The sequence below is a fragment of the Sturnira hondurensis genome, unplaced genomic scaffold (assembly GCF_014824575.4).
Source record: "Sturnira hondurensis isolate 20B ecotype Veracruz unplaced genomic scaffold, ASM1482457v3 Scaffold0015793, whole genome shotgun sequence".
Taxonomy (NCBI): domain Eukaryota; kingdom Metazoa; phylum Chordata; class Mammalia; order Chiroptera; family Phyllostomidae; genus Sturnira; species Sturnira hondurensis.
The window spans coordinates 2,601,828-2,618,231 of record NW_028088424.1 but is presented as its reverse complement, the minus strand read 5'-3'; the positions used below and the strand labels follow the sequence as shown (position 1 = coordinate 2,618,231).

General features: G+C 39.7%; 1 protein-coding gene across 23 annotated transcripts in view; it reads right to left on the bottom strand.

Moving 5' to 3' along the window:
• The window catches only part of NCAM1 (neural cell adhesion molecule 1), a 355,224-nt gene that overhangs the window by 195,616 nt on the left and 143,204 nt on the right, over positions 1-16,404 (bottom strand). The window lies entirely within an intron of this gene.

Here is a 16,404-nt window from a genome sequence, read left to right as displayed (position 1 = left end):
GACATTCTTCTGCAACAGATGCTAATGAGGATTAAAATGACCTCAAAAATGCATTCTCACTAATGACTGAAGCAGGTCAATAGGCAAATCAGATTTTTATTATCTGTTCCCTTCCACTGTGACACTCATCTAAATGAAAAGAGCTCATTCAAGTAAACAGATAAGTTCATAAAATAACTCAACCTATTTTATGAAAATACCACTCCTAGAAAAGGACCTACACAGTTAAAATGTACTTTTTGTTTTTATGTTGATTAAAAATCAATAGCATTTTCAAGTATTTAAAGTTCTAGCCAAAGAGGTTATACAATAACTTCTTCACCCTCAAGAAAAATAATATTACAGGACTCAAGTGCACAGATTTCATTGATTCCAAAACCAGAAGTTGAAAAGATCAGTAATTACGAGGCTATGTAGCACAAAGAAATGTTTTGCAACCTCCAAATTACCAGAGGTGGTTTGCTAACTCGAGCCTGCAGACAATGAGCAATCCCCCCGGCTCTTTGTTCTCATTAGAAAGGACTTCAACCAAACTGAAAGGCAGCCACGCCCAATAATACCACAGTCAACCCTTGTGTCTGTTCACAATTGGAACTGTATTTCTTTTTTTAAGTAATACAAAAATCACACATAGCCAATCTCTAATGCAATATGCTCATTCATATACACACATCATTTTGGTTATTTCCATTAGCAAAATTACAGCATCTGAATTTCTTGTAATTAAAAAAAAAAGGCACAGGAACAGCACTGGATTTTACTTGTCTAAACTATTAACGCTTTAAGTGAAATAGTATAAGTCACTGTTGTCTTCTCCTTACTCCTGCAAACAATAGAGGTTGACCCAGCTCTCCTCCCATCCTCCACTGGGAAACAAAACAAAACAAAACAAACAAGCAGACAACAATCTAATGGGGCGTCCACACAGTCACAGAACCCACTGTTGAGGGCAAGGGGAACTAGCCAGAACATAGCTGTAAGGAAGCAAAAGGTGTTTTACTAACTATCGCAAAGAGGCTCTGGGACCCGCCGGAAGAGCAGGGTGTGTTCCAGGATGTGGTTTAAGAGCAAAGGTTAGTTAGGCAGATAGCCATCTGGACAGTCACTAGGGAGGGAAAGTTTGCCCCTGTGCACTAGCTCAACTGACCAATCAAGTAAAGGAGCACGAGCCAGTGCACGAGTTAACTCACCAATAATCAGTAACCCTATTGTGCCCCTGAGCCAACCGCTAACCGCCACATCTGCTTCTGTATCCAGCTTGTTTGCGCGCCTCCATAAAACCCTAAGCCTGTAAGCGTTTGGTGCGACTCTCATTTGCAGCCCTTGCGGGCAGCGTGTCTCTGGACACTTTGGAGAGTTCGCCCCTGTGCAGGTTAAACTTGGCCAGTAAAGTAACATCTTTGGAACCCCGAAAGTCTCCGACATTTGTTCTCGTGGTTGGTGAATGCAACACCCACCACCAAAAGACACTGGATGAAGTACCGGGCTTGAGTTTAGACAACTGAAAAGAGATCAGAAGGGGAAATAGAGGCACACATGACAACCCAAGAAGGGTCTAACTCAGGGGTCAGAAAAATTGATTCCTGAGCCACAACTGCCCATGGCCTTCATTTATAAGGCTATCAAGCTACAATAAAATTAAATTATTGTAAAAAATCACTTAAATTATTGCAAGAAAGTAAAAACTATTTCATGACACATAAAAACTACATGAAATCTAATTTCAGTGTCTATAGATAAAGTTTTATTGGAACACACTCCTACTCACTCATTTACATATTGTGTAGGGTTATTTTCAGGCTACAAAGGCAGAACTGAGTAGTCATGGCAGAGATCAGATAGTCTGCAAAGCCCAAACGAATTACTTTCAAGCCCTTTGTATTAAAAAAAATGTGCAACCCCTAGTTTAATGTTGTCAAAGCAGGTCGTAAACCACCCAGATGGGTGGGAAAGAGGTGCATTTTCAAAGAGAGGAAACTCAGATGAGATTTCTGTTCCACGGGAGCACAAAAAATATCAGCCATACCAAGTTTATTGGGATGGGAGTTTTTGCCAACAAATGACTTGTCTCTTCTTATAAATTTGTTTCTAGCAACACAGCTTATCAGTGAACACAAGAACACATTAGTTTCCCACAGATTAGCATTTAGTACAATTATCTACAAAAGGGACAAAGAATCCATTTACATTTCAAATCTTCTTCACTCCATTTAGCCTGAAAGTTTTTTCAAGTGAAAACCACATGCAGGAACACTAGATAACTACTTCTTATCAACGTGGACGCCATTTTTAATCCACCCTTTAATAATGTTGCCTTTGTGTGAAGGCAGAGGAGAGCAGCAACTAGAGAAATGGAATAACTAATGAATAGAAATTGGACGCCTGCAAGCTCACCGACAATAGCCAAAGTGTTATAATGTCAAAGTTTCATTAATTGGATGTGTTAATCAACTCCTCCCTATGTACTCACATTTCCTTAACTCTATCCTGTGCTCTAAAAAGAATGCAAGACACTGTGTCTTTTGCTTAATTCAAAAGTCACATGTAAATTATGCCTGTAACCAAATTTCATAATCTACACATCACCCAGTTTATTTTGTGTATAATAATCAAGCAGATACGTTTCAGTTCTTATGAAGGAATAAAGGAAATAACCAAAATATAAGATTTTAAATACTTTCAAATTCTAGGTTAAGAATTAAAATCTTTTAATAGTTGATGTCTTAAATCTTGCTTCAAAAATGTTTGCTGTACTCTTCACCTTCCCCATGAAGTTGCTAGGCTGTACTTTGTTTTTAGTGGCTCATTTATGCTCCATAGTAGAATTGATGGTCTTCTGACTTTTAATAGAAATGTGCTTGCACTGAAACTCCTCACATAGAACAGACTGACAGCAACCCAAGGGGAGGGGTGTGGAGGATAACGGTGAAAGGAAGGGGAAGGGACTAGCCAATGAGCATGTATGAATGACCCATGGACATGGAGAGCAGCGTGGGGATTGTCTGTGGGAGTGGGGTACGTGGGCTGGAAAGAGGAGAGCAAAGGGGGAGAAATTGGGATAACTGTAATAGAACAACAATAAAAAATTCTTCAATTCTTTTTGTTTTAATTTTTCAAAGTAAATAAGTAAATACCAAGTTGCAGAGATGCACAGATGGCTTGGGAACCTATGGGAAGCCCAGATGGTGTATCAACATGCCCACGAGCCAGCCATCCCATTGGTGGCTACCAGTCAGACGGTGGCTAGAATTAATATCTTCTCCATGCCAGCTGAGTTTCTCACAAACTGGTGTTTGGGCTAGAAAGATGTGGACTAAAGACACCCAGGTGTCACACCGCAATGTCTGCAGCAAATTTTATTTCAAGTTTCACATGGACTGAAACGGCCCACTTCCTTTGTAGTTGTTATAGTTCAACCATGCTTCTTATACAACATATGTGTCATGTGTAAAATCAGGTGTGACCTGACATGCGTCAAAAATTGGATTATAACTCCCAACTTTTCTTTAGTACAATCTCTATTACATTTCTAATTTACATTTCATGAAAAAACTTGAAAATTTAAAAACAGAGGAATAATATGACTAGGAAATTTTTCACACAACTAAACAATGCAACTATTATTTCCAACATTATATAAGAGTAGAGAATCTATTACAAAATTCTGAACAAATAATGATTTTGCAGAATTACAAAATAACCACATTTCCTTTCATTTTTATGAGGTACTAATCTATACTTAGGTAACAAATAAAACCAAACACACTAGTGTTCTTAATCATTTTGTGTAAAAGACTAACTGAACACCATGTAAACAGGCTAATGTGGAATCCCCAATGTTTGAAAATCAGCTTATTTACATTATAAAATAATACAAATTATTAAGCAAGCATATCCTGAAAAACAGCAAATCAAAATTTATTATGTTATATAACCCTCTGGGTCTCAGTTTTGCAATGGGGAAAATCAAAACATAGATTAAGAGAACAAAATAAGTTAATACACTAAAGTGACTGGCACATTGTAAGTACTCAATGGTGTTAACTATTACTATTTAATTATTCCTAAAATTTCCATCACATTTTTTCCAAAGAATTTTACTGTTTTTGATAAGTAGAAAATAAATGGCTCATTCAATGATTATAAATGTAGGCAAACAAAGTGGAGAAGATAAGTAATCAGTAGGGGTGAGGAGGCAACACAGAAAGTGTGACAAGAGGATTTGTAACTAAGAAACAACACAGTGCGACCGTGATGTAGAGCGTGACCATAGAGAAGCAAGGAGGAGAGTATGAAGCTAACAAAAAAAGTGACGCCATTAAAAACAAGGTCATACCTTTAGCAGTGCTAACAACTAATGTGAGAATTCATGCCACTGTGGAAGAATCTGCTGGCTCTTTATTTTTAAAGTTAAAGCTTTAAAAATAACTATTAAAACTTCCTGGCACTGCCATGACAGTAGAGACCAAAGGAACAATGGAATAGTCACCAAAGAATGCTCTGAAAGTAGGTAACTGTGCCGAGGTGCAGCGATGGCAATTATATTGAGCTGTTTCCAGGTCAAAGGAAGACCTGGTAAATTTTTTCTTGTGTCTCCCAAGAAAGTTCAGCCTCACTCCTGCAGGGACAATCTGAGCTGGATTCTCCCAGTCAGGCTCCTTCCTGGGACAAGGAGAACGAGACAGAAAAAGAGGATGTGATCTCTTTTGACACATTCCCTTTTTCCACCTGGAAGCCATGTGAAAGACCAGTGCAAAGTCCCAGGATGAGTTTAGAGACTGAAATGACAGAAGAGGGGCACTGCTAGGTAACTTCTACTGGTGTCAAAGTTTAGAGTGGTAGGCTGTGGTTGATGAGAATGTGGGCTGTTTCCATGAACAACATTTCAAATTCTTAGTTCTCCAAAAATATAGTGGATCCCCTCATCCTTGGTTTTGTTTTCATAAATGTTACATATAGTTGACTGTGGTCTGAAAACAGTAAATGGAAAATTTCAGAAACAAACAATCCATAAATTTTAAATTGTGCAGTGTTTTGAGTAGCACCATCCCACCCCATCCTGCCTAGATGAAAATCTTCCCTTCGTCCAGAATCTCCTTGCTGTATACTTGCCCACGTATCAGCCACTTAGTAGCCATCTCAGTTATCAGACTGACTGTCATGATATCACAGTGCCTCTGCTCAAGTAGCCCTTATTTTGTTTAGTAATGGCCCCAAAGCACAAGAGTAGTGATGTTGGCAATTCGGATATGCCAAAGAGAAGCCATAAAGTGCTTTTATTGTATTATTACTTATTGTTGTTAATCTTTTACTGTGCCCAATTCATAGTATGTATGTAGAAAAAAACAGTGTATACAAGAGTGGGCAAATGTAGGTTTACAGTGTGAGTATGCAAAATGAAGAGTCTATTCTTGTATTATTATTTATTAATCATTGTATTATTTTCCATACAAACAACTGTACACCTAGTTTTGCCCACCCCATACACAGGGTTCAGTATTATTTGAAGTTTCAGGCATCCACTGAGAGTCTTACTCCCTGTGGATAAGGGAGGACTATTGTAAAAATCACCTGAAGCAAGGTCCCATAACCTAGCACAAAGAACCTAGTGCTTTCACTCTTTGCTGATGTGGGCTTTGTGGCCATTTGTTTCTTCTGCTACTCATCTTTTTTAACTACTTTTGGCCTTCCTGGTTTGTTTGTTTGTTCATTCAGATTGCTTTGTTAGTCAGTTGAAGAGGTTATTAGAAACAGAATTAACTCAGTTTCTGTTATAGGAAAGCATATGGTGAATGTAACCATGAAATAGTTATCTACCACCATGCAGTAATGAACTTGAGAGAAACAAATTCAATTGGGGTGCCCACCCACTTGATAACAGACAGTGGATTTATTATTTTACTCAGCACTCTCCCGTGTTCTCATTATGGTTTCTAGTACTCTTCTTTCAGATTTCTCTAAGGTCTTGCGTATCCTCTCTTGTCGGACACCCCATGAGGCAGATCTTAACTAATATAGTAGTTAAGATTATGGACTATAGCCCTGGCCAGTGTGACTCAGTTGGTTGGAGCATTGTCCCATGTACCAAAAAATCATGGGTTTGATTCCTAGCCAGGGCTCATACCCAGGTTGTGTTTGATCCCTGGTCAGGGCTTGTCAAGAAGTTGGCCAATCTATGCCTCTCTCTCTTGCTTTCTCTCTCTGTCTCTCCCTCCACCATCCCTTCTCTCTAAAAGCATTAAGACAAATGCCCTCAGGTGAGGATTAAAAAAAAAGAAAAGATCATGAACTCCACAATCAATTATTTAGTTTTGCCTCTAAGCTCCACTAAGTAAATGTGATTTGGGGAAAATTAATGTCTCTGGGCCTCAGTTTTCTTATCAGAAAAAAATGGAAGGGAAATAATAATGCCTACCTTCTAGTGTTATTTTGAATATTAAATGAATTCACATTTGTAATGTGCTTGGAAATATGCCCACAGGGATTTGCTAGTGTCATGGCACATATGTTGGGAAAGGGAAGAAACTTGCATAATGGTTTTCCTAAACAATGGTCCTGTTCAATGATTTCATTATCTTCAGAAACCTGTTGACTATCTAATCTTCATCTCCAATGTCATCATCATGGTTCCATGCTTGCAATTCTCAAGCACAATTGCCTGCCTAATATATATCCTTGAAATTACCATGAGCCCTTCAGTCCCAACAAATTAACTCAAATTGGAACACACTATGTTCCCTCTCACCTCAGGTCCTTTGCTCTATTTCAATTCTTCAAATGACTATCATTACTCTGGTCTCAGATCCTCAAGGAAGCCCCCTCTGACCACCCTAATTGTATAGGCCTCCCTCCCCTACTCTCACTGCTGCAAATCATTCCATATCTCAGTGTCCTGCTCAAGTTTCTTCACAGCCCTAATCACTATATCTGAGATGATCTTTTTCATTTATTTGTTTCTTGTTCATTACATATCCCTTATACTAAAATAAAGCTCTATGAAACCAGGTGTCTTGTTTTGTTTACTGCTGCATCCTTGGAACTTAGAACAATATCTGACACTTCATACAGGCCCAGTGTTTATTTAAAAAAAATTGGTTAGTAAATCCTTTGTTATGAATTTTATGACATTTTGTGGATTTCACAAAATTTTGCACTCATATTTTTTAAGAAATATTTTCATCAGTTATGTTTCAAATTAAAAGCCTTGGGCTTCCAGCCAAGATGGAGGCATAGGTAGATAAACTTCATTTCCTCACACAACTAAAAGAAGGATAACAACCAATTTAAAAACAGAAAACAATCAGAACAGACAGAAAATTAAACTGACTGGAAGTCTGACAACAAAGGAGTTAAAGAAACATTCATCTAGACTGGTAGGAAGGGCAGAGACAAGCTGGGACAGTGAGGACATGCAACAAAGTAATAGCTGGAGCACTGGGGTGGGTGAGGCAGTGGCTGGCGCCCCAGGATATAAAACATTCAAGTTCAGATGAGCTGGAAGGAACAATGGGAAAAGAGACGGACTGCACAACCCAGGGTTCCAGCTCAGGACACAAAAGCCTCAAAATCTCTGGCTGTAAAAACCTGTGGGGGGATGCAGGGGAGGGAGAAACTCCCAGCCTCACAGGAGAGTTGTTGGAGGGGCCCAGAAGATCCTAGAACATACACAAGCCCAACCACCTGGGAATCAGCACCTGAGAGGGCACAATCCACTTGTGGAAAGTGAGGGAAGTGACTGAAAGTGGGTCAGGAGCCAAGTGTTCCCTCTCTGCCCCCTGCCCCACAGAGAGCACCACAATTCAGCAACATGGGTTGTCCCACCCTGGCAAACACCTAAGGCTTCACTCCTTATAACATAACCGGTACACCAAGACAAAAGAATATGGCCTAAATGAAAGAATAGATCAAAACTCCAGAAAAACAACTAAGTGACAAGGCGATAGCCAACTTATCAGAATCAGAGGTCAAAATACTGGTAATGAGGATGCTCACAGAAATGACTGAGTACAGCTGCAAAATAAAGGAAGAACTGAAGGCCATGAAAAGTGAAATAAAGGAAAATATACAGGGAATCAACAGCAAAGGAAAGGAAACCAGGACTCAAATAAACTATCTGGAACAGAAGGAAGAAATAAACATCCAACCAGAACAGAATAAAGAAACAAGAATTCAAAAAAATGAGGAGAGGCTTAAGAATCCCTGGGACAACTTTAAACATTCCAACATCTGAATCATAGAGGTGCCAAAAGGAGAAGAGGAAGAGGAAGAGCAAGAATTGAAAACTTATTTGAAAACATAATGAAGGTAAACTTCCCTAATCTGGCAAAGGAAATAGACATACAAGTCCAGGAAGCTCAGAGAGTCCCAAAGACGATGAATGCAAGGAGAAACACACCAAGACATATCATAATTAAATTAGTCAAGATTAAAGATAAGGAGAGAGTCTTAAAAGCAGCAAGAGAAAAGGAGACAGTTACCTACAAAGGAGTTCCCATAAGACTGTCAGCTTATTTCTCAAAAGAGACCTTACAGGCAAGAAGGGCCTGGAAAGAAGTATTCCAAGTCATGAAAGGCAAGGACCTACATTGAAGATTGCTCTATCCAGCAAAGCTATCATTTAGAATGGAAGGGCAGATAATGTGCTTCTCAGATAAGGTCAAGTTCAAGGAGTTTATCATCACCAAGCCCTTATTATATGAAATGTTAAAGGGACTTATCTAAGAAAAAGAAGAAAATCAAAACTATGAACAGTAAAATGACAACAAACTCACAACTATCAACAACTGAACCTAAAAAACAAACAAACAAACAACAAAAACCCTAAGCAAACAACTAGAACAGAAACAGAACCACAGAAATGGAGATCACATGGAGGGGTTGTCGGTGGGGAGGGGAAGGGGGACAATGGGGGAAAAGGTACAGGGATTAAGAAGCATAAATGGTAGGTACATAGATAGGAAGAGGTTAAGGAGAGTATAGGAGAAGCCAGAGAACTTACATGTACAACTCATGGACATGAAGTAAGTGGGGGTAATGCTGGAGGGAAGGGGGTCAGGGAAGAGGAGGATAAAGGGGAGAAAAAATAGGACAATTGTAATAGAATAATCAATAACATGTAATTTAAAAAGTAAATAAAATCTTAAAAAATAAAACCAACAGCCTTGACATATGGTAGGATGAGCTTCAGCTATCTGAAATATTTGGATATGTGGAAAGTCCCATTCTCTCTGAAACAGGAGGTAAATAAATGCTCTCCATAGTTTACTTGAACACTTAGTATAGAAACTGACACAAGTTTGACTTAACTGCATCTGGATGATAGTGATCCCACTGTGTTTTGGGGTGTTTATGTCAAAATAAATGCACTTAAATGTCCATAAATATAGATGTGAACAAACCAACTCCATCTCTGTGTCCTGGATTTAAGTTTTCACGCTGTGACCTTTGACCAACTTCACCGTCCTTACAAGCATATCAAAGTTTCTAGCTCTTGATTATCTGTGTTCCTTACAGTGTAGCCATGACTATTTTTGTTAGCAACAGCTGGCACTGCATGACATGCAAGATAAATATCAAACTGGTAACAGTTGAAGTATAAGCAATCATCTATCACAAGATCACCAGGAGGTATGGCCCCTGGCACTACCGCCTTCTTTGTCCCTTTGTCTTGTCAATCATTAGTAACTGAATTATACTATAAAAATAAAATAAGTAATGTAATGGTGGTCTGGTAGTGGAGAATAATCTGCACAGAATTGCTGGTTGTCTCTTCCACTCTGACCCTATCTTCCCTGTAATAAATTCTGTTATATTCTATGGAGTTGCCTCCTTTATCTTTCAACACGAAGATACACCTTTGTCCCACCATTAGACACAAGTAAATTTACTTTGACATAAATGCCTCCTTTCATTTAAGGAAATACTAGATTGTTTTCACTAATGACTGTCTAAAATGTGTTCTAAAAAGTACAGCAGCTAGCCTAAGGACAAAGAATATAAACAAGTCCAATTCATTCCTTAGCCAGTTCCTACAAATGAACAATTGATATGCTAATAGCTTCTAATAAAATTGTCAGTCACCTGACTGGTAACCAGATCACCCAGCTAACAGAAGAACGTATCTGCTGACTCCTAATATGATGATTACTCTTTGTATTAACCAGTGGACTGTATTTACTGCAGTTGAACTCAACAAATATTTCCTGAATTTTTACCTTGTGTTTCATCTCTAAGTTAAGTCCTAGAGAGAACATGATAAGTAAGAGACAGAACCTGCCCTCAGATCAGTTAATATCTGTGCAGGTTCCTGGCACACTATAAATGTTCAGTAAAGTGTACTGAATCCACTAAAGCAGAAGACAACATTAGATAAGAGAACATTAGAGAGATATACAGTGTGCTCTGTGGTTTGCAGCTAGGAAGAGCAGAAAGAACCTGGGATTTGGACTTGCAGTGAGCCATCCTAGAATCCAATGCTGATGCTTCCTGTGTGATCTGCAAACTTCTTAACCCATCAGGCTCAATTTGATTCCATGTAAAACGGAGACAAAAAGTCGTCTACCTTGAAGGACCTGCCATTGAAGCATTAAATATACTATCTGTAAAGCACTACACTTAGTACAGGGAAGGGGTTTAACAAATGGCAAGAAAGAAGCAGCATGACAGGGACATGCTCTGAAAGAAATTTGAAGCAGACAGTCGCTGAGAGCTTCCCCAGCCTTTCCCTCTCTCCAGAACTGACACAATCTCTCCCCCTCTCTGGTTCCTTACTCAATTCTCAGACTTACACAACCCGACCCCCACCCCCATTGCCTGTTAATCTTATAATCATTCCTCAAAGTTAAATAATACTATAAAGAAGCAAAGAGACAAATTCAGAAAGAAATACTTCTTATAGGACAGTTGTGAACGGCTCAACAAATCAATGGCATGAAAAACAGAAAGGTGGTTCTGCTGTAGAGTGAAAGAGACAATGAGACACAACAACCAAAAGTCACATGTGATCCTTGTTGGGCCCTTGACTTAAAAAAACAAAAGGTAGCTGTAAAAGACAGTTGTGGGATGGAGGAATGCAAATAAGGACCAGATACTAGATGAGACCAAGGAACACTGTTAATGTATGATGTAACAGTGGTGTGGTAGTGGTGATCCCTACTAAAGTATGTAGGAGTGAAATTATGAGATCTCTGAGATTTGCTTTNTTCTGCTCTAGAGTGAAAGAGACAATGAGACACAACCACCAAAAGTCACATGTGATCCTTGTTGGGCCCTTGACCTAAAAAAAACAAAAGGTAGCTGTAAAAGACAGTTGTGGGATGGAGGAATGCAAATAAGGACCAGATACTAGATGAGACCAAGGAACACTGTTAATGTATGATGTAACAGTGGTGTGGTAGTGGTGATCCCTACTAAAGTATGTAGGAGTGAAATTATGAGATCTCTGAGATTTGCTTTGAAGGACTTTGGGCAATAATGAGGGGAGATGAAGCAGTCAGGGTAAATGTTTGGTAACTGTTGAATCTAGGTAATGGGTATGTGGGCATTCATGGTGTTATTCTACTTTTGAGTATGTTTTAACTTTTCTTGATAAAAAGTGGGGTTTTATTTCTCACCAAAACAAAACCCATCAAGAAACAAACAAACAAAAAAATCCCTTAACTACACTCTCCCCTTCAAAGCTGTTCCACTCTCACATTCCATTCCTTGACATTCTGGTTCAGCTGACTGCACTTAACCTTCAGGGTCCCTCCTAGGCCCTCGTCTCTTCTCACTCTCCTTCATCTCTCTAGTTGTCCTCATCTGTACCCATGTCTTCAATGACTATCTGGAAATGCACCCTTAGCCCCAGCCCCAACCACTGAGCTGAGCTGCAGCTGGCATTTCTAATTACCCACTGTACACCTTCACCTAAACACAATGCACACTCCTGTGTGCCTATTCACCAAGCGGGAACAAGACCCATCTCTAGCTGTTACCCCTCCTCATTCCATGTCTTGGGTAAGGGTGCCACCACCATTTCCTTAGAAGAGAAGTCACCTGCTGTCATCAATTTGGCCCTGCCCCTTTTTCACCACTTCTAACGGATGACACATTTTATCAACTCTGTTTCAGAGGGGTATCTCGAGTTCACCTGTCTCAGTATCCTGCTGTCCAAGACCTGCTCAGGAACCCTGTAAGTGTCCACTTCTTTCAAAAGCTATCCCCAGGCCAGGTGACCTTCCACTCTGTTACCCCATTGTGCTTCCTGAAGTCAGCCCTGGCCTTGCCAAAGCTAATTACAGACCTCCCAAAACTGTCTGCCTCTTCAGAGCCCCAAATGTTGGCATTTGAATTCCTATGAATCTAAGAGCAGTAATTAAGTGTAATAATATTGAATATTTAATCTGTTCCTAGGCATGTTCCTACATACTTCATTTAAATTACTTTATTTAACCCTTACATTTAAAAAAAACAGGTATTATTACCCATTCTACAGATCAGGAACCTGAGGCACAGACAGATCACAGTACTGCTCAGAGTCACATAGTCTGCAAATGACAAGACATGGATTGTAAACCTAGACAGTCTAGCTCTAAAGCATATGCTTCCACGGGCTAAGCAAACTGGTCCTCTGCTTAGGGCTAACCTGTCTAAGACTCAGTTTCTTCATCTGTAAAGTGGGATTTAGCAAAGGCTGATTCAGAAGATTGTTGTCAGGATTCAATGAAGTAAGAACTCAAAAAACATTAGCTATTACTATTAGTTGTACTATTTCCAGTTTTCTGAGTAGAGATTTGGAGATTCTCATTTCATTGTGAGATTCAGTTTCCCTGGTATGTTTTAGGGCTTCAGGGAAGGAGCCATGTCTTTCCACTGAGTTGGCCTGGATGTGGTGGGCTCCCCATGTTAACACAACCACATCCACAGTCACTTTTTACTGTGCAGCCTTTCACTGACCAGCATTAACTGAGTATCCTCCAGTGCTGAGAACTAGGTAAACTGGATAAGATCCCTGATCTTGGATGGTCAGTCTATGTGTAAGATACACACACATACACAGAATTCTATTACTGCAATTACAGTAAATGGCAAATCATAGGATGGTACAAAGGAAAAAAATGCTGAGAATGTAGTGATAGCTCTGCTCGGGGAGGGGAGTTGGGAATCACGGACGTGCACAAACCCATCATGAGCATTTAGCAACTACGAATGTATGATATGTTAGCTTTACTGTTCCTCCTCAATCACATTCTCCTTACAAATTTATTGGGTTTTGGATAAGACCTCAGCTAAACATAAAAGTTCAGGCCCTTTCTGTGCTCAAGGTTATTAGAAAATCTTAATGGAAAATCTCAAAGTTTCCATTTATTGTAAGTGAACTTGCAGCTCAAGAACTGCATTCAAAGAGAAAATGTATTTCAATTTTTTTAAAAGTTTAGATGATTTAGTAACTCTAAACCAGATATTATTTTCCTTTTTATATAAAAATACTAATATAAAAACATACCTATGGCTTTCTGCATATGAAATAAGTATAATTTAATATTAAAAGATTTCCTTGGACTACCTCTCTTTCTTTAGAAAATATGCCAGAGATGTTCTCGTCAATGTGACTTAGAAAAGACTAGGCCACAGCTAACAGAGTCGTCTGGAGAAAAAAAATTTTGTTCTCCCTCTATTGTAGTTCGAATGACCCGATTCCCTTGCCAATCTGTCTGCTGCTAGCCTATCAGCCATGGGCACGGCGGAGCTGGTGGGACTAACAAGAGCCTCCCAGGGAATCACAGGGCCTATTTGTGAAACACTTTGGGACTGTCACCCAAACATGAGTATCGGAGAACCTGTTTCCAGAGGAGGTGTTGGAGTGGCGAGCAGTATGAAAGCCCTGGTCTCTCCTATGTGCATTAAGATCCAAAAATGCAACCAGTGAAAAACCTCTCCACTTTGTAACAAGGAAGACCAGGGGAACTATTTAGTTCAGGCATTTCAGGCATTTAAGGTTAAATAGCCTAGGTGTGGAGGATTATATAGCACCCAGAAACTAGAGATACCAATACACAATATCCATTATATCTACAATGACTTTAACAAACATACAGTCTGACTTCTATCTCCAATCAAAATGGTGCCAAACAATAGAAGTTTTTTTTTTCTTAGCCACACATCCAAATCCATGTAACCATTTTTTCCTTTTTCTTATTTAAATTTTTTTCAAGTTACCCGATTGGTTCACCTCCAACTATAGACTAAATGGTCCACAGCTGTAGGGTTGGTTTCTCCCCCATACTCTCCCCCACCCCTCTTTGCTTTTGTAGTTGTTGTTTTGACTGCAAAAAGGACTCTACTTTTCTCTGTGTGTTTGAAGCAGCGTGATAGAACTATCTGCTATTGATTGTCTTGTCTGTTCTTAAACCTCACAGAGGCAGCAGCAGTTTGCAGGTGTGTTTGTGCATGGGGTGGGGGCTTGCGGTCTCCTGCAGAGAAGCACAGTCCACAGAAGCTTCCCATTAGCCAGGGAGACCATAGAGAGATGGAGGACCATCGGAGAATGTAATGACTTCATGGCTCATTGGGGTGGGGAGACCCTCCTGAGTGCTTCCACTGGTCTGCAGAGGGCCCTTTACAATTGTCTTTTTGCTCCAATCCATCTGCTTATTTGCTTTTAAGTAAAAGGATGTGAAATGAGCTTTTCAGTTGGAATGGAATGACTTCCGAGTACCTGACTGTGTTGGTAGATACTGAGTTGAGCCTGCCTCACTTCCACAAAAGGCTGCTCCTAATGTTCCTACCTAGAGAAAAGAAATTGGGCTTTTTAAACTTTCAAAGGGAAGACTTCCAAAGGCTTAAGAATAAAGAATCTCTATCCAGCTGTGCTCCATAAGACCATAAATCTACAGACCCTTCAATACAAAGCTGTATCACAGTTATAGGCTAGAGGAGGGAGGAAGACCAGGACGTAAACTACATTCAAGAATAAAATGAGAAAAATTTTCTTCCGTTTCACTTGGTGCAATGAAACAGCTAAGGGTCTCTGAAGTCTGCTTGACCATTTTTCTATTCTTCTCTGAAACAAGCTTCCTCAACGTGGGCCTTCTCTTCAAACTAGATGCCAGAAAGAGAGGCCATGTGGGCAGCATGTGACCTGTTTTCCCTCAAATGTCCTGCTCCATCTGGGAGTTAGGGTGCTCTCAGGGAACACCAATAACAGTGTTCTATGTTATGGATGGGAGAGAAAGCTGTCTACAAAAAGAGCATTATAGGGAACCAAGTACTTTCCAAGTATTTCATGTTCTTTTCCTTTGTGCTGTCACTCAATAATTAGCCAGGCTCCACAGACTCAGAAATTTAAAATGAGAAAATATTTAATTGAGAAAATTTTATCCATATAGATGTTTTCCTCAAATGAAGGTGGTTGTAATTTGGTTTTGGCATTTAGTGTTTTAGTACTGAAAGTTTTAATACTGTAGCATCGAACGTTTTAGGGCCAGTATTTTGTGAGCACCTCGTCCGAGGACCACAGCCGGGCAAGCGCGGTTGTGGCCCCTGCCAGCCCCTGCCACTGAACAAAGGGGGGCTCTCCAGTGACAGTCACCAGAGATGTTACACAACCTCACTCTGTCCTTCCAGTAGCAAGGAGAATCACCTATTTGTCTGCTGTATGACTTCACTTGCATGTAGAGTCTAAAATAACAAAACAAAGGAACAAATAAAATGAAACAGAAACATAGCCATGGACACAGAGAACAAACTGATGGAGCCAGACAGGAGGGAAGGGGAAGATGGATAAAACAGGTGAAGGGGAATAAGGTCCAAGCTCCAGTTATTTAAAAAGAATCTCGAGGATGGAATGTATAGCATATGACAAATAGTCAATAGTCTCATAATGACTATGTGCAGTGACAGATGGTTGCTAGACTTACTGTAGTGATCACACTGTAAGGACTATAGATGTCACATTACTATGCTGTACACCCGAAACTAAGATAATACTATGTGTCAACTATACGGTAACAAAAAAAATTAAAAACTAAGAAGAAAATAAGATAAAAGCATTTTTCCACCAAGAGCCTACTATTTTGATTTCCTACTCCTAAGGAAATGGTCAGCCTTTCCTGACCCTCCAAATTCTCCAACAGGTAATACATTATTTTTAGAATTTGAAGACCATAAACAGACTTTTATATAAATGCAATATTATTTGAGGACTGACTCATTTCTGCCTGGATATGAATTCTGACTATCCTGCCAGGTAGCTGTATGCCATTGGGCAAATCAGTTTAACCTCCCCACACCTTGGTTTCCCCACTCACAAAGTCAAATCGTAACAAGAAAAGTATGGGATTTAGAGTGCCACCTTTGTTTCTTTCCCTTTTCATCTGCACACTCCCTGGTGTACTACAAAGGAGAAGGATCTGCAGCCAGAGA